This window comes from Silurus meridionalis, chromosome 22 (assembly GCF_014805685.1).
Source record: "Silurus meridionalis isolate SWU-2019-XX chromosome 22, ASM1480568v1, whole genome shotgun sequence".
NCBI classification, from domain to species: domain Eukaryota; kingdom Metazoa; phylum Chordata; class Actinopteri; order Siluriformes; family Siluridae; genus Silurus; species Silurus meridionalis.
Genome location: NC_060905.1, coordinates 18,478,536 through 18,506,006, shown reverse-complemented (window position 1 = coordinate 18,506,006; position 27,471 = coordinate 18,478,536).

Here is a 27,471-nt window from a genome sequence, read left to right as displayed (position 1 = left end):
GTCACAAAAAAACTGAGAAAAAAAACAAAAACAGTCTTTATAATATATTGGCATGAGTAGAAATGTTTCCCCTTCGGGAACTCAACAACGCTTTGGGAACGGCTCTGCGTGACCACACTCTGAAACGTGTGTAATCCGTCCAATGAAAAAGTGCAGCATCACCGGCGGTGTGACGTCATGACCAGGAAGCTATAAAAGCACATGCCGTGGTGACAGCGCTAGCCTCTGTTTGTTCAGAAAGCGATCTGTGTCTGTGTTTTTCCTCTGTACAGGTAACTGGTAAGGAGGTAAAATAAAAAAAAAATGTATTAAAAAAACATAAAAAAAAGAAACAAGCAATCTTTCAGGCAGTAGCTTGTTTGAGGGTGGAAGATGTCTGGTCGGCTCTTGCGACTGCTCGCACTGTGGGCACATGTCCATGCGTACCCTCCGCTCCCGGAAAGCGCTCTTAAAGGAAAGAGCTCTCACTAGCGTTCCTCGCGTTCCCTGTTTCCGCCGAGGCGGAGTGTCAGTTGAAATCATGGGGTTTGCAAATAGACCTGGCAGAGGGAATGGAGACAGGCGTGTCCCTTTCTTCTTCCTCACCTGCCAGACCCAGCACCTTCTCCCAGGGTTCGGAAGCCCGCTCTTTAACAGTTTCTCCCCCCACGGAGAGGGCACGGCACTCCACCTCTCTTCCTCTGAGAAGGGGTGATGACTGGATGCCATTTTGGATGAACCTGTGGACATTCCTCTGCATCCCTTCCATTACGAGTAGCTTTTGGAGGTGGTGACTTGTGCCGTGTGGGAGAGCAGAAGGTTCAGGGGATAGAACACTACTCAGGACACGACCAGTTTCGAAACAAATCCTGTTTATTAAAGACTTCAGTGGTCTATACACACACTCATGTGCACACACACAGCTCACAGGCACCCCTTGCGCCTTTCTCTCGCTCCTTTTATGGGCTCATTCTGCTCACTGCAAGAGATAACATTCATTAGTGAAAAACTCCCTCAGGTGTGTCATTCCTACGCTTTTCTGCTCCCGGCCTTGCCCTCCATTCACAAACCACGCTCGACCACAAACCCGCTGCCACATGCTGTTTCCAAGCTAAATATTGCTTGGTCAGCTGAAGAGCAGAAGCAGCATTCCCAAAATAAACAAGATCAACGCTTCCTGCGACCTAGGTCACTGCCTCTGTGGTGGGGCCTGCTGTTCTTTCCAGATTTGCACAATGAGGTGTTCAGGTCATGAAATAACCCGTAAGCCTCAATGTCTCCCTCTACTCTAATGTAGTGGGGCTGAAAGAGTGCAGTTACAGGACGATTCCCTGGTTCGAGGAGATGCTGGTTGGCAGGCTCTCTTTCCAGTGCTGCATCGTCCCTTAAGGCCCTGTGACTGCCCACCAAGTCCCTTCGGACCTCCTCTGCTTTGGTGGGCAAAGCCTACACGCAAGTCAAGCCGGTGGTTACCTGCTCAAAGAGCTGGATGAGGGAGATGACATAAAAAACGTTGACATCCTAGAGTTGTGTCGGGCCACAGACATGTCTCTTAGGGTCTCTAAAGTGATCGCTAGGACCTGGTGGCTGCAGAGAGACTCCTATGGCTGACTTTGTCCAGGCTCTCCTTTCTCTTGGATTCCCCTGTCGTGCCTGCTGGCCTGTTCGGCAACATGGTTAATACGGTCAGACATTGCAGTGTTTCCTCCCTCACAGTACGAGTGTGCATCGTGAGGTCCAGAAGAAAGTGACGGATCTGAGGAAATCTGAGGGGTCCCGCCTGGGGGGTGTGTATGCCTCAGTGCACGGCGCCCACCTCTACTCAGTGCCCTCTAGAGGTCGATCTGTTAACCCTGCCACCTTTGGTGTTTCAGTGCCTCAGCATCCGCCAGGGAACATAGTGGATTTGAGATGCTCACTGCCCCTAAAGCAGCCTCTGGGTACCGCTCGAGCTCATTTACAAAGTGTGTAAATGCTGCTCTGACTCCTCTAAAACTCTGGGGCATCCACATACAAAATTAAATTGACGACTGGTGATACTAGCGGATACTCAGTTTCTCCCCCACGTTATGAAGAACATATTCACTTTTAATCACCACATTATCTGTTTAAAGCTGCTTTGAGACAATGTTCTTTGTTAAAAGTGCTATACAAATAAAAATGAATTGAATTGAATTGAATACTCGATCGGAGCACTTGGTGATTTAGCATCGAGATGTCGTTCTTGCCCACATAAAAGATTTAGGGTTAAAACTGAACGGCAAGAAAATTTTTTTTTTACAGTACAGAGAACCACTTATCTAGGCGTAGTGTTTGAGTCGACACTTATGGCCATCAAGAGAGTGAGAGAAAGCCAGTCACCCAAGGACTGCTGGGTCTGATGCAGGGTGCATCCAACATGGTGCCACTTTACCTTATATACATGAGACTTCTGCAGTAGTGGCGAGCCTTAAGGGCCTTAGACATGTGGAAGAAACTTGGTTTCCTGTTACAGTGTTGGGTGCTCCTTGTTGTCACGTAACACTAATGCCTCCCTCAAGGGCTGGGGATGGTCATTAGTGCCCGCTCTGCCCAATGTCTATAGAAAGTGCCCCATCTCTAGTGGCACATTAACTGCATAGGGAGGCCATCTAATCTTTGAGGAGAGTTGGTGACCATCAGGTCCTTTTTGTGGAGTTTACCCCAGGCATGGCCAGTGCCTTTCTCTACCTGAAACGGGGTATTCTTCCATAATGGCTTCTGTTGCCCCATGACCCTTCACCTGCTGCAGTCCTTATAAGAGGGGTCTTCCTGCAGAAAAGTAGACGCTACGTAGGTGGATTGTGGATGCTATCTCCTCCTCTTATGACTCCTTTGGTCTCCACAGGCCTTTTCAGGGTCAGAGCTCACTGGACCCGGAGTGTGGTGGCCTCTAATTCCCTGTCCTCTGGGGTCTCTCTCCAGGATGTTTGCAATGCTGTGTGGTCACAAAGTGGGGTTTTCAAATTGTTGTTGCCACAGCATCTTATTTCCTTGGGGAATGTGTCTAGGTTACATATGAAAACCTGGTTCCACAAGGAAACTAGACGTGACTACGCTCTGTACCATGTGTGTAATCAGTCCAACAGAAACGTCACTAGCAGACCAAAGGACAGAGGTGCCAGAAGTGGCACTAATGTCAAGTCTATAGGTCCTGACAAAGGTAGGCCGTCTGCCAAATTTTAAAAATGTAAGTGTAAATGCAGTATGTTTATGTAGGGGTATATATTTGTTATTAGAGGCTTATTTAGGGGTCAGCTTTATAAAACTGTGAAGCAGTTTCTATAATGACAAACATCCAGTCTCACTATTAGGCAATACAAAGACCCTGTGAAACTACTAATTCATTATTAAAATTGTGTTAATATTTAACTATCACAGAATGACTGCACTTGAACTGTGACGTTACACATTCCAGTGCTTTTTTGTACTGTGTCAACAATGTCAACATGCAAGAATGAGGGAGTAGAACAATTACAGTCTGCATTCAGAATACCAGCAGCAGCAGAACCTAGAGGAAAAGTGAAAGATAAGAAAGAATGGAAAGACAGACAAGTGAGAGACAGAAAGCAGTAAGTACAATGTTAAAGCTGTCGGTCAACGTTTTTATTCCAGCACACTGAACACCTCACTCTGTCTCTGAAGGCGAAGGCAGAATAGAAGAGTTGAAGAGAGTTGTGGGAGAGCTTGCGTGACAGATGCCACTATCAACTGCTGTAACAAGCATGTCACCCCTCCACGCTTTTCCCCTGTCGCTATTCTCCCAACAAAACAGCTTTCACCTTTCTCCTGTGCTCTCAGTCATGCATCACTTGCCCCCTTTCCCTTTTTTTAACTCTTTGCTGCTGTTCTTACAGCTTCTTTATAGTCTCAATAATATATTTTTTTTAAAGTCTACAATCTTCATGAGGTGGGACATGACTGGGGCTGGTGAAACGTCAGAATGCCTAGAGGGTAGAGTAAGAGAAGCAGTGGAGAGTAATTAGTGTAGCTGCTGTTCATGATATTAACAAGCACAAGTTGATAATGTGCATTTGATCATTTGATGTAATGGAGCACAAGGTTATGAGATGTGATGTGTTATATGTAGGTTTTGCTAAAAAAAAGAGTTTTTAATCTGCACTTAAACTGTAGCATGTGTTTGAGCTCCGAACACTGTGAGGAAGACTATTCCAAAGTTTAGGAGCTAAATGTGAGAATGCTCTACCACCTTTAATGGACTTTGCTATTGGAAGTCCAGAGTTTTGAGATTCTAAAGAGAGTTACGGATTGTAATGTGTAAGAAGACTGGAAAGATACATGGGAGCTAAACCATTGAATGTTTTGTAGGTAACTAGCAGTAGTTTGTATTCAATGCAAAACGTAACAGGAAGCCAGTGTAGGGACGATAAGATTGGGGTTATATGATCATATTTTCTCGACCTTGTGAGAACTCTGGCTGCTGCATTCTGAACTAACTGAAGCTTGTTTATTAATGATGCAGGACATCCACCTAGTAATGCATTACAATAGTCCAGTCTGGAGGTCATGAACGCATGGACGAGCTTCTCTGCATTAGATATAGACAACATGTTTCTAAGCTTAGCAATATTTCTAAGGTGGAAGAAGGCTGTTTCTGTAACATGGTTGATATGATTTTTAAAAGGCAAGTTGCTTTGTAAAATAACTCCCAGGGGTTTTACTGTTGAACTAGTAGTTACAGTACATCCTTCTAAATGCAGGTTGAAATGCTGGTATACTGGTCTTATCAGAATATAATAATAGAAAGTTCATCCAATCTTTATCGATAATCCTATGCCTTTTAATAATATTCTTTAAGGGAAGCACGTATATTGTGAAAAGCAGGGGTCCTAGAACCTTGTGGCACCCCATAATTTACTAGCATTAACCTGGATAGCTCTCCATTTAAGTCTACAAAATGGTAACAATCAGACAGGTAGGATTTAAACCAGCTTAATGCCGATGTAATTTTGTAAGCAATCCAGGAGAAGATCATGATCTATATTGTGGAATGCAGCACTAAGATCTAGTAAAACTAACAGAGAGATTTAGCCTTGATCTGAAGCTAAAAACAGGTAATTGGTGATTTTAACTAGAGCAGTTTCTGTGCTATGATGGGGCTTAAAACCTGACTGAAACTCTTCAGAGATATTGTTCTTTTGTAAGTAGGAACATAACTGGGCAGAGACAATATTTTCTAAAATCTTAGACATAAATGGGAGATTTGAAATGGGCCTGTAATTTGATCTAAATTAGGTTTCTTAATGAGGGGCTTAATAACTGCTAACTTGAGGGGTTTAGGGACGTGACCTAAAGATAGTAAGGAGTTAATAATATTGAGAAGAGGCTCATCAGCTGTATGTAACACTTCCTTCAGTAGTTTAGTTGGAATGGGATCTAATAGACATGTTGTTGATTTAGCTTTGGTGATAAGATCATACAGCTCTTCCTGTCCTATACATGTAAAGAAGTGTAGTTGTGGAGTTGTAGGTGAGATTGGATCAGGAGATGCTGTCAGAGGTTGGACCTCCACAATTGTTTTTCTAATAATATCAATTTTTTTAGTGAAGAAATTCATAAAGTCCTTACTACTAAACTGTGATGGAATACATTTTTCAGATACCTGATTTGATGTTAATTTAGCTACTGTATTGAAAAGGAACCTGGGATATCTATCTATCTATCTATCTATCTATCTATCTATCTATCTATCTATCTATCTATCTATATCTATCTATCTATCTATATCTATCTATCTATCTATCTATCTATCTATCTATCTATCTATCTATCTATCTATCTATCTATACAGTACAGACCAAAAGTTTGGACACACCTTCTCATTCAAAGAGTTTTCTTTATTTTCATGACTATGAAAATTGTAGATTCACACTGAAGGCATCAAAACTATGAATTAACACATGTGGAATTATATATGGAATTATATACATAACAAAAAGTGTGAAACAACTGAAAAATGTCATTCTAGGTTCTTCAAAGTAGCCACCTTTTGCTTTGATTACTGCTTTGCACACTCTTGGCATTCTCTTGATGAGCTTCAAGAGGTAGTCACCTGAAATGGTCTTCCAACAGTCTTGAAGGAGTTCCCGAGATGCTTGGCACTTGTTGGCCCTTTGCCTTCACTCTGCGGTCCAGCTCACCCCTAAACCATCTCGATTGGGTTCAGGTCCGGTGACTGTGGAGGCCAGGTCATCTGGTGCAGCACCCCATCACTCTCCTTCTTGGTCAAATAGCACTTGATGCCTTCAGTGTGGCATTTTTCATAGTCATGAAAATAAAGAAAACTTTTTGAATGAGAAGGTGTGTCCAAACTATATATATATATATATATATATATATATATATATATATATATATATATATATATATATATATATATACCTGGTAAGGCAGAAACAAGCAGGGAATCTGGGTCAGTGGTTTGTTCATGAACCAGCTTCTCTTTATAGTTTGTGTGTGTGTAAATGAGAACACCTGCACTCAATCAGTAGCTTGCTGAATGAGAATAATGCAGTGTCTGGGAGCTGTAGTCCATTGGGTGATATTTAAAAAGCCGCAGTGTTTGTTGGGAAATGGGAATTGTGGGCTGGTTGTGGGCAGAATCTTGAACATTAATGTTTGTAGTTATTTAATGTTGTAGATCTTCCAGAAAACATCCAGTTTTTTATTATGTTAAAGCAGCTATGAACAGTCTTTCCCTCATGTTCAGGCCATGCTGCATTATTACATTACTTATTTCTTGTTCTTGGCAAAATGGCAAAATATGAACCTTTTAATGTTCGTAACAAGAAATCAGCAATCAGAGCAAGACTGAAATAATAGCACCCCTGAGACTCTCCTGTGCCATCATTGTGCTCATTTACTAATAATAAAATAGACGGTTTGGGGAAAAGCTAGAAACAGTAGAATTTACTTCTAGAGTTTTTTTTATCCACTATATGGATAAAAGTATTGGATCACCTGACTTTATATAATTCCATTGGATTTTATAGCATTGGATTTTCCCTTCACTTTAACTAGGACACCCAAACCTGTTCCAGCATGACAATGTCCCTATGTGCAAAGCCAGTTTCATGAAGATCTGCTTGACATGGGTTAAAGTTAAAGATCTCCTGAGATAAAGTTCTGACCTCAACCCTATTGATGAATGTGAACATCGACTGCACCCCAGGACTCCTCACCTCACCTCACCTACATCAGTACCAGACTTTACTAACAACCTTGTGGCTGAATGAATCTCACACAAATCTTACACAAAACCTCCACTCTTCCCAAAAAAAGTAAATAAATGGAGACTCGTGGAATGGGATGTTCAAAAAGCACATTCTATTCTTAGTATGTCAAACCTTTGTACATATAATGTATTTTATAGGATGTGCCACAACTAATTCTCATAAATGGAACCAGGATTGATAGAGCAGGGAGAGATAAACATGATTTGTTCAATTCTTGCTAATTTTTGTAAGATCAGATTAGATTAGATTCAACTTTGTCATTGTGCAGACTACAACTATAGGGCATATGAAATGTAGTAAATATAATATATAATATAAATAAGCACATTATGTGAGTGAAAAAGTGCAAAAACAAAAATTGAAATTATAAATTATATATATATATATATATATATATATATATATATATATATATATATATATATACACGTGTGTGTGAGTGTGTGTGTGTATGTGTGTGTGTGTGTGTGTGTGTGTGTGTATATACACAGACCCCAAATAAATATATGCAATACATAAGTAATACTAAATAAGGTGCAATTGTGAAGATAAACACAGTTAAACACATTCATGTTCAATGATTTGTTATTATTACCATTAAAAGTTTCACATCTTGTAGTTTTGAGGTGTCCATTCTTTCTAACCATGAGTAAACATGTGTTTTTTCTTTCCCTTTGTTTCTTTTTTTTAGCAGAGTTTGGAGGATGTTGGCTGGACATGGATGAGGTGAGACCCTGGTGTCATTTTTTAATGTAAAAAAAATTAACATTATTCTTTTTAACTGTTTAGTGATGACATTAAGGTGCCAGTAATGGCTGCAGTACACTTCAGTAGAAGCAGAATGTTCACCCCCCACCCCCCGATCAAAGTCAAATGATATTGATGAACGAATTTGGCTCGTACATTGCACTCAATGTGACTCTTCATTACAGCCGAGTATCAGCTCTTGTTAATGGCAGATTGTCAGCTTCCATTAACTTTAGATTGTCTTTGGCTTCTGACGTACAACTCAGATTTTTTTTCCGTCCTTAAAATAGCCATGGTCTCATTGTAAGCTGTAATATTTTATGTTACCAGTGATTGATGATGTTGATTAAAGTATTTATGTAATAAATTACAACACAGTGTTTGCTGTTGTGGACTTAGCAAACACAAGAGAAAGACTGTTTACAGCTGGTATAATATAAGTGAAAACAGGTGCTAACGTTTTCTAGTTGTTCTGTAACATTATATTTGCAACATTTAAAGTTTCAAAACACAGTCTTTTACAGTTTTTGAGAAAAAGAAAATTCCTTTTGGTTGAATGCAACCAAGGCAAAAACAAAAAAAAGAATTGGACAGTGAATAAGTGGAGAAAGTTCTGTGGATTCCAAAAGAGACATTTATGTCTCTAACAGAAGAACTTTTGTAAGAGGGAGAACAGGAGAGATGTGTTCAGATCCCTCACCCCCATAGTCACACATGGAGGTGAAAGCTTAATGGTTTGGGGTTGTTTTAGAGCAGGGAAGATTGGTGATGTATTTTGGAAAGTGAAAGTGAACCAACACGGCTCCCATTCCATACTTCACCATTACATCATGTAATTCCATCTGGACTGCGGCTCATTGGAACCGGCTTCACCGTACCACAAGACGATGAGCCGACGTGTCCGTCCACACTCTGTAAGCGTTATTTAGAGAAAAAACGACTGCCTGGAGTGATATTTATCATGGATTGACCTGTCCAGTAACTGCACCTAAATCCTATTGAGCTGCTCTGGGATGAATTGGATCATCAAATAGTGAAGAGGCATGGCAAAGTATTCCAGATGAAACTGTTCAGATTCTGAGAGCATGTTGAGTGGTTCTTCATGCGAAGGTAGGATCTTTCAATGAAAATAAAATGAAACAGCTGGACATTTATACATTTGTAGACAAGTTTGTTGAATAAAGCAAAGATATTCCTTTAAATTCAAAATTCAATATCGAAAAACATACCATGAAACAAATACTATGAAACTATTAAATACTATGAACTATGACCATTAACATAAACCTGAGCAGAAGCAACTCCCTTGAAAGACAAATGTGAGACAAGGGGTGCTGTGAAAGGTAGAATGAGCAGTTTGTTTGGTTAGTTGAAATTTTGTGGGTCACTTCTCTTGCCTCTTGGAGTTTTCCCAAGACTGATTGGAGTGAATAGAGAATATGTGTTGAGTAAGTTAGTTGGTTCGATGGATGTGAAGTAGTCACTCAGTTAAAAAAAACAAAATGTATAACTATTGTTCAGACATATACAGAATGTCACATGACATAATTGATATACCATTCATTAGCACCTGTCAGACCTTTGCATGCTGCCTCTTACCCAGAGGGCAGAAAGGAGAGCACAAGAGAGGTGGAAAGGTAGAGGAAGTTAGCGATACTGTCTGTTTGTAAAGCTAGAAGTGTCGGTTTCTGACAGCCTGACGCTGAAAGCCTGAGTTCATCTCTACTGTCAGCTGCGTTCTCCTCTTCACTTCCTCAGGTGCTGCAGATGGAAGGCCCGAAAGAGACAAGATGACGTTACAAGACAGTTTGGAAGGGAGCATCAATATTTCATCACAACTGCATTTACGCACACACAAACAAACAAACAAAAGAAAGAAGCAGCGATTGCATCTGGAACTTTCCTGCGGCGCCTCTCTTTCTCTCGTCAGTCCCTGTCTCGCTTGTTCACTCACTAAAGGTTTGTGAGCATCTCTTCTGAGCGGTGTTCAGAGATGGAGCGTGAAGTTTTTGACTTCAGAAACACAAAACATGCTCTGCTTTTGAATGAAGGCTCAGCTAGCATCCTGCTAACTATAAGTAAGACACGATTCATGGCATTTTAATCCTTCAGGGTTGTTACTGTCATTGTGTTTATTTATTTATTTATTTTTACCGGTGCTTTGTTTAATAGATGACAGAAAAAAACAGAAGGTATGAAAATCGTTCAATAAAACATTTGAAAATAAGGATTTCATTCCTGAGTCTTGCACATGAATTCCATTTGAAAGCACGTTTGGTAGCATTTCCTCCTCAGAGCTTCAAGGTCCTGGGTTTTATCTGGAGTTGCCTACGCCAGGTGCAACTGTACAATTGTGGACATGATTTGTTTGTCCGAGACAAATCCTAAACATTTTTAGTCTTTTGATTGCTGGTTTGACATGTTTATCAACAGCCAATTAATAGCCATTGTGATCATTTTTTTTCCTATGATGAAATTCTGCCAGATGTTTTCAGACTCTTTCCTGCAGTGTGACTTCTTCCATGATAATTTTAAAACCGAGAACCTGATGACGCAATTAGCATGACAACTTCAAACCACCTCAGAGAAAACTGGAATGAGTCAGGTGGACACTAGAGCAAGAAGAGAAACTTATCAAGTTGTGGAGGGAAAAGAAGTGTTAGTATAACCTTTTATTAGTATGTCCTAAACCAAATTAATGTTCCGGCTTGTTTTTGTTTGCTGCTAGCGGGAGACCATGGGTCTGAACGTGTCACAGGTCGATGACATAAAACTTTGGACGATTGTTGTGTGGGTCAGTTTTTGACTGTCCTACAGTGTGACGTTATGACATTTGAGATCCCACAGTGTGACATGGTGATTTGACTGGCTGGTTAGTTGGATAAGTTCTTCTCCCTAGAATGCAGTGTTCTGACGATTCATTGGACTCAATGGAGAATGTGTGGAATGGACTGATTGGCTGGTTGGTTGGGTGGGTGATTTAATTAGTCGGTTGGATGTGCAGTTCCAAGTTACTTCTGTTGGCTCTTTTAGTAAAATTCTGACTGCAGAACTGCTGAATGTGATCATTTCTCAAAAGTAATTCACTTTAAATTAAATGTTCGCCAAATGTAAAATAATAATAATAATGTTATTGCTTAATGGTAGAAACTACCTCAAGTTGATTTGGTCTCCAAAACATGGCACTGAGCCTCATATTGTTCACTCTCCTGGTGGCCTAGCTGATCTTTTCTTTTTTCCCCCAACTTTTGCAGACCCCAGAATAGATGCAAACATTTGCACATAATTGACAGAATTGTCATTCTGACAACATGATAAACAAAAAGTAAAGTGTTTTGTTAAACAGGTAACACGGTAAGTGTTCTGATTCACTATTAATGAATCTTTGTGTTGTATATTTATTAGAAAATACCTGGTAGCACAAAGCCTATGTAGCATCTGAGAACTGATAATCAAACCTCCTCTATTCCTCAGGTATGAATAAAACAGTGCGTCTGTTGAATCTGTTGACTAAATGAACCCCCGAGCCCAGGTGACATGTTGTCACAAGCTTGGGCTTCTTTAAGTCGCAACAAAACGTCGCCTTTGAATCTGCATTTGTTTCCCTTTGAGTTTGTCTCAGCATTTATCAGAGAGCTCGTGGATGAAGGAGAAAAGGGGGGGAATTTGCAAATCTTAAACACTGTTTGTGAACACGCTGCGTAGGAAAAGGGAATTAGCGAGGCATGAATGCATGTTTTCAGCCTGTGTTTTATGCACACCTTTGGTACTCTATGCTTTTCTCCACTTTGGTCTCGTGCTTTGAAGAAGGAGAACGTGGGCTTTTTTTGAAGAACAAAACAGAAACGGGTTTGTTTTACATTTAGCAGATGCCTGTACATCACGTAGGTCTTCAGATCTCTTCTGGTACATGCAGGAGTGAGTGCGCGCAGACGTACACACACAAACACACACACACACACACACGGACTCAGTCTTTGAAAACTCACTTTTTAAACCCCCAACACATGCTGCTTTTCCTCCCGTCAGGGCGGCTAATATCAGTGTTGCTGAGGTTGCATATGCTAATCCCGAATTTCACCAGCATACTCATTCATATACATTTATCAACATGCGCTCTCAGTCTTCCAGTGTCAAACATACACACACACACACACACACACACACACACACACACACACGCACACACACACACACAAAGAGATCTCAAAAATCCTGTGAAACCTTATTTTTGATGGATAAATTTCAAATTTATTTATTCACAGTTCACATGCACGCACGCACACTCACACACACACACACACACACACACACACACACACACACACACACACACACACACACACATAAAATATACTCTACATATTATACAGCAAAATTGTTGAATTCTCAAATCTGATTGGTTGGAAAATTTCATATCTTGTGTCTACCGTAATATTACGGTATGTGTAATATGTATGTATACGGAGCTGTATATGTATGTATACGGAGCTGCTGGATGTTGGACACATGGAGTTTCTCCACCTTTCTCTTGAGGATCCCCACAAGTGCTCAATAGGATTCAGGTCTGGAAACATACTTGGCCACTCCAACACCTTCACCCTGAGCTTCCTCAGCAAGGCAGCTGTCATCTCCATGGTGTGTTTGGTGTCATTATTATGTTGTAAAACTGCCGTTCGGCCAAGTTTCTGAAGGGAGGGCATCATTTTCAGCATCAGAATGTCACAGTACATGTTATAACACATGTTTCCCTCAATGAACAACAGCTCCCCGGTACCAGCAGCACTCATGCAGTCCCAGACCATGATTAACTGTAGGCAGGACACAATTTTCTTGGTTATTTCTCATTAGGGCGTCACCACACATGCTGGACACCATCTGAGTCAAACATTTTATATTGGTCTCATCAGACCACAGGACATGTTTCAAGTAATTCCTGCTCTTTCTTGTAAGCCAGCTGCAGAAGAGAATTTCCTTTCACTTCTACAAACTCTAAAGCAATGCTGCAACACTCAAGCGTCTGTTTTTTGAAGCAGATTCTGCACATGAAACACAACACAAGAACTCGACTTCTCTGATGGACCCTGATGTGGCTTTGGTTACACAACATACAGCTGTTATTACTTAGGGTGAACTCACTTTTGTTGCCAATTATTTAGACAATTGTTGAGTTATTTTCAGGGGACAGTCAGTCTGTACTACACATTGATTCTCTAAAATATATGCAAGTTCCATTTCTTTAGTATTGTCCCTTGAGAAGATATACAAACATTGTTACTGAAATGTGAGGGGTGTAGGCACACTTTTGTCAGATGGTGTATATACAGTATATATATATATATATATATATATATAATATTTTAAATAACATTTTTATATTATAGTTACAGAGGCTTATTACATTCCCCTCATAAAGGAAACATAAAGGAAGCATAATAAACAAATCAAAATAAGAAACAAAACATTTTTTGTATTGTTAATTTAATTATAACATTTATGGAAAGGGTCTCCATTGCTAAAGTCTTCAAGACAGAGAGGTTTGCATTTTGTAGTTTCTCTGTAAGCTGGGGGGAATCAACTGTTTGCAGCTGCTATAGTGTAAGTGATAAGGGGAACTACACTTACTTGTAGCAGCATTAAACACACATTATATGGCCAAATAGTTTGTGGATACCTGAGCATAAGATTGATATGTGCTTATTTTCAACATCCTATTCCACATTTAGTCCCCATTTGCTGGTATGATAAACTTTACTGGGAAGATGTTCCACTAGATTTTGGAGTGTGTTTGTGGAGGTGGTAGATTAGTGGTTAATGCATTGGACTTTGGATTAGAATGTCACAAAATGTCCAAATTCCAGCACCACCAAGCTACCACTGCAGAGCCCTTGGGCAGGGAACTTTACCCTGAAATGCTCAGTTGTAAGTTGCAATAAGGGCGTCTACCAAATTTCATTAATAATTCATTCAGCTACAAGGGTGTTAGTAAAGTCAGGTAGTGATGTAGGTGAGGGTGAGGAGGCCTGGGGTGCAGTCAGCATTCACATTCATCCCGAAGGTGTTCAATAGAGTTAGAGGTTTATAGCGGGAGATCTTTCACTCCAACTCATGTAAAGCAGACCTTTATTGTGCTGGCTTTGTGTATTGTCGCGCTGGAGCAGGTTTGGGTCTCCTAGTTCAAGTGAAGGGAGAATTTCATGCTACATGTATCCAAAGACCAGTATAACTGTGTGCCTCGAATACAATAATAAATGGAAATGAATCCAGTATGACATTGTTTTATCATTTTTTAATGAGATTGTGTCGGCTAAATTGCCGTTTCATTAATGTTTTATTTATATTTTATTTTATTAAAATATTTTATTTATTTTTACATTTATTTGTGTCCATTCAAGCTGGTTTTATTTTAAGTGTTTGTGCATATTATTCATATTTTACAAAAACATTAATTTGTTGTATTACAGTTAAAGGTGTCTCTGCCCTCTTCGCCCTGCCCAAAACCTCCACCCCACCCTTATTTATTTCAGTTCACAAACCTGCAGAATGTCCTCCGTCTTATGTTTCTCTGACTTATGTACAGTACGTTTCTCTGACTTATGTCTGCTCTGTGTCTGTGTCCCACTCCAGCCGTCATTACTCTGTTTCTTAGCAAAGTATCTGTAATGTTTTTCTTTCTAATCCGCCTTTTCTATCACACATCATTTCTCTATTTCTCCTGCTTTTCCCATACAATTTTGCTTTCCATTTGGCTTTCATCTATCTGGGTCCCACTCATTTTTTTTGCGGGGGGGGGTTCGAGGCCATTGTAAGTGCGTTTGTGTGTGTGTGTGTGTGTGTGTGTGTGTGTGTGTACTGTATGTGTGTGTTGGCCTGAGCAGCTGCAATAGGCCTCAGCTCAGAGAGCTGACAAGATGTGACAGCTCTGGATATCTTTCACTAGCACTGACAGCTGACAGATGGATACCACTCACACACACTGGAGGGGGAAAAAGAAAGACGGTGTATGTGTGTATGTGTGTGTGTGTGTGTGTGTGTGTGTGTGTGTGTGTGTGTGTGTGTGTAAAAGGAAGAGAGAGAGCCCTGAGGAGGATTCTCCAGCATTAGTCTCTGTTCGGAGGGCCAGCTTTTGATTGAGTGCTGGCGAGAATAATAAACCTTTCTCTAGCCAATACCATGCCAAGACTTCTTCTTTTCCTCGTATTCCCTCTCTCCCATCTTCCCCGTCCATCGCTCCTCTTTGCATACCACCATTATTATTGTTTCTCTCTGCATCCACCCTCCTTGTGTCACATTCGCTATATTTCTCCTTTTAATATGTTCCGTGCTGCGTTCAGACTCTATAACATGCGGCCACGTTAACCCTGATATGCTCCAATGCAGATATTCCTAAAGCCATACGTTCTGCTATCATACAATAAAAAAAAGGGGCATCATATGGTTACACGACTGCATTTTCACATCTAACATGTGTGACTCGCCGTATTTTGGCTGCGTTTCTGTCGCATTTGGCTCGGCTGTTTGCACATACTCTCTCTCGTCTCTCATCTCTCTCTTCTCGCTCTCTGTTTCTCTCTGTTTCTCTCTCTGTTTCTCTCTGTTTCTCTCTGTTTCTCTCTCTCTCTCTCTCTCTCTCTCTCTCTCTCTCTCCGGCTTAAATGAGGCGACGCTAGCTCACAGCCATCAAGCCACAGACACATTGCCATCAAACGCTGTCATCACTGGCCTGTCACCCCCTGTCTGTCAACTGTTACTTAGCAACAGATCACTAGAGAAAGAAAGAGGAAGAGAGGTGGTTATGAGGAAGTGGGGACTAATTTGAGACATCCAGCATGCAGACTACTTTCAGCTTCAACAAAGCATCATCTCTCCATTCCTTCAAAAAGGGCACGTTTACTCCGTCGCCACTTGTTTTTTTTGCAAAACAAAAAACTGAACGTCGGGGAGCAAACATAGCAGCCATTATTTGAATCGATCACGCCTAGACACACAAAACACGCATCGCTGTAGCGGAGAAAATGCAGTGATTTCTTTTTGCTCTATTTTCTGTGTTCCAGGAGGTCCAAGATGGGAAAAGATGCCAGAGAATTTGCCCCATGGGCCCCCCCAGCAGTCTGTCGAGCTGCTCCAGATAGTAGCTGATAGGGGACGGTGTGTGACGTGTCGTCTCTCAGTGGGTGGAGTATCGGGTTAGGATGTACACACCCACAGGTCTGGGTACAGCATTTTTAAACCATCGGATAGAAACAGGGCTTCAGTTTGAGCGTATGGAATGGGGAGGAATGGGAGCTTTGTGGAGAGAAAAATACCATATCATGTCCATCAACACAATTAGATCACATTAGAACAAATTCTGTAGATCAAATCTACTAAAATTGACTACACACCGACTACAAATACAGGGATTGTCAAAACAGTCCTGACTTGTCAGGATTTAACAGCATGAACTTCTTCAGCAGTTTGAGCTACAGTTGCTCGTCTGTTGGATCGGACCACACAGACCAGCCTTTGCTCTAAACATGTATCACTGATCTTCGGTCCACGCCCACGACCCTGTCGCCAGTTCCTTGTTTCTTCCATTTCTGCCCATTCAGGCCACTCCCATGGGGATCATGTTCGTACAGTCTGGCAAGCAACAATCGTACAGTGTGCACCCAGCATTAGATGCAGTGTTGGGGGTAACGCGTTACAAGTAATGTGCGTTACGTAATAATATGACTTTTCTGGAGTAACGAGTAAAGTAGCGCGTTACTTTATACATTTACACATTAATATTTGAGTTACTTTTTTAAAAAAGTAATGCGAGTAACTTTTCAGTTAAATTATTTTGCATAAAAAAATAAATACTGAATTCAAATGAACGTAGTCACGTAGAATCGCGCACTCATACGTGCGAGCCGCGGGAACAGAAGCTGGTCAGAAGTGGAGAAGGCAAACCAGAGCATTAAATTACTGTGATGGAAGTATTCTTATTATTTTCAAATAGTCGAGGAAAAGGAGAAAGGAATAATGGTTAAGTGTAGATTATGTGTTGGTGAAAAGCTCTTGTCAACTGCAAAAAATACCACTTCAAAAAAAAAAACATCTGCATGCAAAGCACAGCACTACAGATGTGTATGTGTGTGTATAATGTTGCATATATGGAAATGGAGACAGAAATATAGAAAACTTTTGCCAACATCTGCAGCTCTATTGACTGCTCAGAATAAAAGTTTTCCGTGGGAGACATATGTACGATGCCATCACAGCGAAGATAGAGAGCAAATTCACAGCTCATTTGCTCTTTGTGGGAAGATAAACTGCCACGGTCACTGATAATAGCGGCAACTTTGTTGAAAGCGTTCAGAATGTTTCAAGCTATTGATGAAGCAGAGAATGATGTAGACGAGGACGAGGTCATATTTACAGAATTGCACAAAGTTTTACGAGATGACAGCGAAAAGTATGTTCTCCCTCCACATCACCAGTGTGCAGCCCACACCCTTAACCTTATATACACGAACGACAGTTACATTCCTGACGGCGAAGGCAGATTGCAAAGCAGTGTACAGAAGAGCGACTGGAAAGTGTTCAGAATTGTGGTCAAAATGTAGTTGATCATCTTATTGTTATCTAAGAAGTTATTAAGCATTTTAAATGTTTAAGAAATGTCTTTTGCCCTGATATAACTTATTTCTTAATGGCAATTATCTATATTACACCTGTTACACTTGTAAGGCGTGAAAGAAATACAAGTAACGCAAAAGTAACGCAAAAGTAATATAACGCACTACTTTCCATAAAAAGTAACTAAGTAACGTAATTCGTTTTTTGGGGAGTAACTCAATATTGTAATGCATTACTTTTAAAAGTAACGTTGCCCAACACTGATTAGATGCCTAGAACTATTGTTGTTATATATTAGTTTGGGAAATTCATGAATGAAGTTAGAATTTAAAAAAATTTATACAAAACAAACGTTCCATTGAAAATTCTAGGATTAAGGTTGATTTTATATATAACAGAAATTATGTGAATTTTATATACACCATTACGTTAGTGTTAAAAAGTATTTTAAGGTTATATATATATATATATATACATTACAGACCAAAAGTTTGGACACACCTTCTCATTCAAAGACTTTTCTTTATTTTCATGACAGCTCTTCCTGTCCTATACATGTAAAGAAGTGGAGTTGTGGAGTTGTAGGTGAGATTGGATCAGGAGATGCTGTCAGAGGTTGGACCTCCACAATTGTTTTTCTAATAATATCAATTTTTTTTGTGAAGAAATTCATAAAGTCCTTACTACTAAACTGTGATAGAATACATTTTTCAGATACCTGATTTGATGTTAATTTAGCTACTGTATTGAAAAGGAACCTGGGATTTCTATCTATCTATCTATCTATCTATCTATCTATCTATCTATCTATCTATCTATCTATCTATCTATCTATCTATCTATCTATCTATCTATCTATCTATCTATCTATCTATCTATCTATCTATCTATATATATATATATATATATATATATACAGTACAGACCAAAAGTTTGGACACACCTTCTCATTCAAAGAGTTTTCTTTATTTTCATGACTATGAAAATTGTAGATTCACACTGAAGGCATCAAAACTATGAATTAACACATGTGGAATTATATATGGAATTATATACATAACAAAAAGTGTGAAACAACTGAAAAATGTCATATTCTAGGTTCTTCAAAGTAGCCACCTTTTGCTTTGATTACTGCTTTGCACACTCTTGGCATTCTCTTGATGAGCTTCAAGAGGTAGTCACCTGAAATGGTCTTCCAACAGTCTTGAAGGAGTTCCCGAGAGATGCTTGGCACTTGTTGGCCCTTTTGCCTTCACTCTGCGGTCCAGCTCACCCCTGACTGTGACTGTGGAGGCCAGGTCATCTGGCGCAGCACCCCATCACTCTCCTTCTTGGTCAAAAAGCACTTGATGCCTTCAGTGTGATTCTACAATTTTCATAGTCATGAAAATAAAGAAAACTATTTAAATAAAAAGGTGTGTACAGACTTTTGGTCTGTACTGTATATATATATATATATATATATATATATATATATATATATATATATATATATATATATATATACACACACACACACACACACACACACACACACACACACACACACACACACACACACACACTGCTCTCAGAGTGAAAGGAAGACTTTCAGACTTTTCTGTTTTGGCACCGGTGTGAAGAAACAAACTTCTATTTGATGTCCGAACAGCAGAGTCTCTGGCAGTCTTCGAACAACATCTAAAGACCTTCTTCTTCCAGTGTTCCAATAGAGTTTTAGACTGATAGCGTTCCTTGTCTGTGGTCTAGCAGACCAGCATTAGGATGTTCAGTATTTATAGATGGAGACCCTAAAGTTCTTTCTAAGTCACTCTCGATAAGGAGGGGTCTGTCAAGTTCCAGAAATGGAAATGAAGCATTCTTGAGAGTTTAAATGAGACCAATCAATCATTAGTGTCTTACCAAAAACCATAAATATACCTATAAGCTTGTCCAGATGTTTATATTTCAGGTTTCAGGGTCTGCATTTATTAGATAAGCATCAGCAAAACCACCTGATTTTATCACAATCATTTGTCATCTTGCTGTCTTCTGGATGAAGTACACAATCCATTAAGATAAAGTAAAGATACACCTGGTAAAATATGACTCCAGTAAAATCAAAAGCTTTTACTTCAGTAAAAAAACTAAAGTATTTGCCTTCCTCTCTAAATGTTCTGCTTGCTGTTGAACTGATGCTGAACTGTATGTTGGTGATCACTAGATACACCAAGCGCCGATCAGAAATGAGTTTAAAACAGAGCGAGCGATCGAAACTGATTGGTGACTCACTTGAGCAGTTACGTTTTTATCCTCAAAATGTAGTTGGGTAAGAAGTAAGATATTTGACTTTAAAATGTAGTAAAGTTAAAGTAAAAGTTTCCCAAATGAAAATACTTTAGTAAAGTACAGATACGTGAAAAGCTACTTAAATACAGTAACAAATTACATTTCCTTCATTCTGTCCACCACTGCTGATTAGCATGTGAAGTTTGAATAGTCAAAACGCAAGATATTAATTCGAATGAAGTCGCTTTACATCTCCTGACATTATGATGTTTGATGGAAGAGTTAGCGGGCGAAGTTCTCGCTTACAGGGAACGTCGTGGACTGGAGTTGTACAGGGCGTCGGGGTGAGATGCCAGAGCGATCAACGTGTTTGTTACAAGTCGCTTCTCACGGGGTGGCGACGGCGTTTGATATCTTCAGTCATTTCGCTCCCCCTCAGGGCTACAAACCCATTTTAGATGCGTATCACTGTTCGGATGGGGTTAATACAGTGTCTGGTCGAGATTATGAAGACATCCGGCGGCAGGAACAAAAACGCTGGAGAGGAAATTAATGACTGACATCTGACACTGACCTCGTGCTCACTGATGCGTTATCTGTTACGGGGTTAATATAGTTGAAAAAATTTATTCCGTTCTTTTTTATTTCAGTTTCATTTCGAATATCTAATATATGCTAAAGGCCTTGATGTTTGCAAATGTTTTATTTGACGAGGTGGATATAATGATGAACCGAAGGCACGATGATGTAATATCTATCTCGAACAATCACTCAATGTAGAAATGAGGACATTTATTACAGCTTACCCATAATATTAAACAAGTACATCACATTTCTGCTCCATACACACATTTGACATTTCATTTTTTTCTGTATTTATAAACCTAGGAAGGAATTCAACAGTGAAAAGAAAGATTGCAATCACTTCTGCATCATGATCAGGGAAAAACTGTACACGAAACCAGAAAATATATTCTCTGAAATTCTATTTAGTTCTCATTTTTATAGCAGAAGGACATTATCTCTGCTGCTTCATTTCTATTTAATTGGAATCTCATATTTTTGCTGTACATTTTAGTTTAAATAATAGTTTCCATTACTTAAAATAACCTTGATCTATAATGTACAGATACACATACACTGTCAGACACTTTCCCACTCGAGCTGAGTTCGGCTTGTTGGCTTGCAGCACTTTTGTATTTCTGCATTTAAACGCCAAACATGCACAGTGTCACATGTTTGGTTTTGTCAGTCATTGGTTCTGTGTCACTTGTGTGCTTTCATCCATGCAATTTCTCTGTGATGTCTGTGATTTTGTCATGTAATGTCTTCACTATTGTCTCGTTTTTGGTTCAAGTGTCCAATTCATGTATATATTTAATTAATATATTTTTTATCCATCTTGCCTCTGTTGAGTTTTGTAATTTTCTTACTACATATACCAAGGGTTTTTTTGTGTTTGTTTTGAGTTCTACATTTTCGTCTGTCAGCTGACTATAATTTTAAAGAGATGTATAGACAGTGTTGTAAAGGTAAAAGTAAAATCTATCTATCTATCTATCTATCTATCTATCTATCTATCTATCTATCTATCTATCTATCTATCTATCTATCTATCTATCTATCTATCTATCTATCTAGCTATATATATATATATATATACACACGTGAACGTGAAATATTCGGCAGGATGTACATTAAGGTATATATAAAAACAGAAATAAAATAGAAGTGCAGATGTACGCACAATCTGTGTAGAAAATGAGGAGTATAAAAATACAATATGTAATATGTACATTGTATGTATAATTGCACAGAAGTTATATGAAGTGTTTATACAGTGATCTAACAGTGTAGTGTAGAGGTCAGTAGGGTGATGGTGGATGGAAAAAAGCTGAATTGTTGAGGTCTAAGCACAGCTATTCACTTGCAGTAATATTCAACTACAGTAGACAATAAAAAAAAAAAACAGAAAAGTATAGTTACTCAATTGTTTTTCAACCCAACAAAATTTGATTTTTTGGTTGATATTATGTTTTTCTATTGCTTTCTTTCACACATTTCTATCTCCATATCTCACTTTCTTTGTCAACTCACTCATCCACTACTTACGCTCAGTACCTGTCATTTTGAACTCCAGGGAAACTTAGATGACAAAGAATAACTCATACACACATACTCACACACACACACACACACACACACACACACACACACACACACACACACGTGTCTAAGATTTCATTTGGTTCATTCCTGAGAGAGATCGACTCATTGTTAAATACATCTCTGTGTCACTTGATCATTTTTTTTCCCTTCTCTCTACACCCCAATGACTTGTAGATTAATTAACATAAATTAACACGTCAAGTATGCATATTTACAGTAGCAATTATAGAGCTAATATTCTTTCGGAAGATTTGCGGTCCACCGGGAGCGGAAAATGAATTTGTTGATTATATAATTATCTCCGTGCAAGCAGGTCAACAAGAATTTTTGTATTAATTGGATAATAGATATAGACAAAATGCAGGCCAATTGAATGTGGTATAAATATGATGCACATGTGCAAGCCTTTGTTAGGTGTCATTTATAAGCCCTTTATAACATATAAACTTGCATAAGCATTTAAAAAATGTTAATTCCAACAGGATACAGTTATCACAGTAGAGCACACAACATCACCACCGACCTCCTCCCATTCCAGTTACAAACTATTCAACCTCCATCCATCCAGAAAAGCCATTCACACCAGAATCACCATCACTCTACTGAACTCCACACTTTACCACTAGGACACTCATTACTGCTTCACTGCTTTTACTGCCTGTAATCATCATGCAGCTTTGCTCCACTATGTACATTCTGTGTTATTTATATATACTTATTACTGTAAAAGAATGTAAATTCACAGCATATACTAGTTTATCCTTTTATACAGCATCTATCTATCTATCTATCTATCTATCTATCTATCTATCTATCTATCTATCTATCTATCTATCTATCTATCTATCTATCTATCTATCTATCTATCTATCTATCTATCTATCTATCTACTTTGCAGTGGCAAAGTATCAGAGCACTGACCTACATTTACAAATGCTGGACAGGCACGAAAATTCTGTGGCACGAGAAAAGTTGAGTGGCGGACACAGAGGGACTTGAGGCGAACTGCCACCGGGTAGAGGTAAGGAAAGGCCAAACAAAGCGTGGAGTGAGTCTCCAGGTGGCTGCCCCAAGCACTTTCTGGCCGATGTGATGAGGCTGAGCCACGCCCTCTGCGGAGGTCTAAGGTGGAGCGATGCCCTCTGTGGATTTCTGAGGAGGAGCAACGACCTCTGCGGAGCTCTGAGGTGGAGTGACGCCCTCTGCATAGTCTGAGGCAGAGCAACGCCCTCTGCGGAGGTCTGGATCACGTTGTCAGCAAAACCCATTGACCAAACACCTTGGAGAAACTCGGGGGTGGAGTAACATAGTCATCAAGGATCTGGAGCGGAGCGGTGCGGCACCCTCGGCGGGACTCTGGACAGGCTTGGGGGCATGCCAAGCAGGGCAGACAGGCATAGAGGTGATCTTGGTAGGTCGGAAGAGCGGGGCGACATCCCCAGTCAGGCAGGAAGGATGAGGTTGGGCAACTACCCCAGCAGAGCTCAGGGGCCTGAGGGACAACCGTCTCAGGAGGTTATTTAAAACCATCTGTTTTTCAGAGATTGTTCCTGATGCACCCGGAAATACCCAGTTCTCTGCTGTGGGCTGAGGATCAGAATCTCAACTGTTTCTGTAGAGTCCCTGATTGGGCCGGTCTGAGGCGGAGCAAGCCCAACGCTGGGTCTATCTTTTGGCCAGTTTATTCTGTCAGTGATCTCACAGGACATGATGCAAGGCCAGATTATTCTGTCAGAAACTCATGGGACACGATGCATGGCCAGATTATTCTGTCAGTGAACTCGGGTGACTAGGCTTTAATAAAAGTAAGCAAAGCAATGGAGCAAAGGCAAAAACCAAGTCCAACAACATTCCAGGGTTCGAAAACACAGGCAAAGGCAGGGAAGACAAAACCAAAACCGAAAACAGAGCCAAAAAATCTAAACCAGCAAACTGAGCAATACAGGGAGGGCAGAAACACAAACCAAAAAAAAACAGTCCAAAGTTCAAAACCAGAAGCAGGGCAGAGCACTTTTACGGCACCACTTATACTGTGTATTTTGCTAAATAATTTTATCTCATATATTATACACTTGTGACTTGCACATACTCTAATTTATTATTCTAGTTATTTTTGTTTTATTATTTTCATATATAGATTTATATGTGTGCCTGTGAAAAGGTTTAGAGAAAACTGAAGCTTTAATGTTTTTGAGAGGCCCGTGCATAATCCCTTAGTTTCAATTAACTCTGTAATGTAACAGTATGAAGTTTGACTTTGACCAAACAAATTTATAAATGTTATGTAAAATGTCCAGATGTTCTACTTCCATTTTATTAAAAAAAATCACCCTTTGGTTGAAGAACAACTTTACACACTCTCAGCATCCGAACAGTTAATTTCTCCAAACATTAAGCTGAAATACTTTGCTTTAAAAACTTGCCAAATATGTTCTTCACTAGTTGGGGATTTCTTTCTTGTGATCCAGTTCATCTCAGAGCAGTTCAATGGGATTTAGGATCAGTGACTGGAAAGGCCATTTCATGCTAGATATCACTCCAAATGACCGTTTGCTCTCTAAATAACACTCACAGTGAGCCGCAGTCCAGACGGATTTGCATGGTGTAATGGTGAAGTATGGAATGGGAGACATGTTGATTCAGAATTCCTTTCACTTTCTGTATTAAGCCTCCAATCCTCCCTGCTCCAAAACAACCCCAAACCATTTAGCTTCCATTTCCATGTGTGACTGTGAGGCAGTCTGATCACATCTCTTCTGTTCTATGACTTACACAAGTTCTTCTGTTAGATGCAAAATATGTCTATTTGGACTCCACTTTTTTTTTCTTTGTCATTCACTGTCCAATTCAGTTTGTTGCATAAAGGAACACGTATGTCTCTCAAAAAAAATACAAGATTTGGCCTTTTAAATTTTTTGGCAGGATCTGTAAAAATATATTCTTACTATTAAGTGAGCAAAAATTGTTGTACATATTTTAGCATATTTATATATTTACCATCACGTTAATTTGCTACACTTTGCTATTTACATTCATTTTACTTCTATGTTGCTTTTAACAACGGACATTGTAACAAAGCATCTTTAAAAAGATACAAAGTTTATAAAATATTTATTTAAATATATATTTTAGTGCCTATAAGTTTATAATTTTATCAATATCTATCTAAAATAATAATATATAGTAAGATGAGTTACACTGACAACTGATTTTGCAAATGTATATACTTCTGTCAAAAGCAAAATAAGATAGATAAGATGTCAGATAATAAGTATACATAACCCTGTCATTACACTATAGATTAGGTTAGATTAGGTCATAATTAAAAAAATAATAATCATAAAACTTTTTAATTTTAACAAACATCACTGACGATTGACAATATTGTCATTATGATGTGGAATTAGAAACATTAGCAGATAATAAAATGTTCTCTTTACTTACAGTAAGCTAATTACACTAATATATTATTACAGTTATTACACTAATATATATTGCTTGGAAGGTCGGGGGTTCAGCTGTGGGGATTTGAAATGAAGGCAAATTGTGTATTTTTGTGCAAATTTGTCAGAAAAAAAAAATGCAGCTGTTAACAACTGTTTTGAACTGTTTTGGCCGACCTTTCCTCTCGATGTCCAGATTTTCTAGAAAAGTCCGTCTTGTAAGTGTCCTTGTAAGAGTATCTGTGACCAAATCGATTTCTTCCCCGTCTGTCACCCATTGTGGTATAAATAAACAGCTATTTAATCCTCAGAAATATATTTGAGCTTGTGTAGTTTGCTACAGATGCGGGTTACAAGCTCTGATTGTTTCAAACAACAGCTTCAAGCAACATGGATTTGAATTCAACAAGAGCCTGTACTGTTAATTTCTGTTGGCCTTATGGCAACGTGATGTGACGGATAAAACCTGATTGATAGAAACTTGGAAAATGGTCTTTTGGGAATAATTTACAACATGTTTATCGACAAGTATAAAATAATACATAAGTCAGTGATTCTGATAGTGTTTAGGCCAGCAGAAAAGGCCATGCTGGCCCTGAAGGCCCTCTACTGTGTAAATATAAATGCAAAAGAAATCTATATGCATACATAAGAAGAATTAAAGCCAGATAAAATACCTGTATATAAATAACTGTAATTATTGCATTCATATGTTCAAACATATCCAGAAGAAGTGATTATTCAGAAATAAAATAAAAAAAACAAGGTGCAAGCATTCACCGAACTTGTATAATCTAGTCTTTATGAAGGTGTACAAAGGTATATGAAGAGCCTAAAGATGTCATGAAGCTCTATAAACACCACCCTACTGTGATAGTATGAGAATCATGTTCACTGGTCTCATGTAGCAGTGTTTAATCGTGGTTGTTGATTCATTTGATATCAAAGCTGTGCCCTTAAGGCTTCCTGGAGAACTGTCAAACCATAAATGTTTTCTTCTTTATCATCAAGCCAGTGTTACCACCTGAGATGGCTGTTTCATGTACGAAGACCAAGCAAGCGAGTGAAACAACATCCTGAGAGACACTGCTGTGACAAAGTTATTGGCAGCTGAAGCACCGTCTATGAACACCTGCCAATCAAAATTCGCAGGCAAGCCACATTATTGTGCATCTTCATCCACAATGAAGAGTGTGTGTGTTTAAAATGTGTACAGTATCTGGTATATTGTTTTGACTTTACCCAGATAACGATAATGAAATGGGAGGAATGAATATCCAAGAACTCCTTTGTTGTACTCTAGCAGTCCGTCTTTTTTCCCCAAATTTACTGCAACCTTATAAAATTTAATATTCGAAGAATTTAATAAGAGATACTAACATATAATATTTTGACAAAAGTCCCACGCACATGTGGTTATTTCCAAAACTGTTACCACAACATTGGAAGTACACAATTGTATAGAATGTATTTGGATGTGAAGGCATGAAATCCTTCCTCCACTTCACTTAGGAGACCTTTTCCAGCATGACAATGCTTCTGTGCAAAAAGCCAGCTCCATCAAGATCTGCTTTACTTGGATTGAAGTGGTGATGTAGCTTATTGCAGGTGTATGGTTGCCGAACTGCTGGATGCCTGAGTGGAGCTCCAGAAACAATGTGGGCTTCATTGATAATTGGAGGAACTTGGATGGCAAGGCTGGATGACAATCGGGTTCTTGATCACCTCCCGGACAAAGGCCCTTCTCCCCCGATCGCTCCTGGTCCTTGTGGTTCCAAACTTCTTCCATTTACAAATGATGAAGGATGTTTCCTAAATCAGGTTTGTTGACAATGGTGTGGGTCGTCTCTTATCTCAGAGATCCCTCATATCGGTGTTACCTTCTGGATCTCCTTTTTAGTTATGCTGTCTTGCCGGAGTCCCCAACTGCACTGTGTCTAACTTTTTTACAAAGATGAAAACAATAAGCATACTTAATAATCCTTATC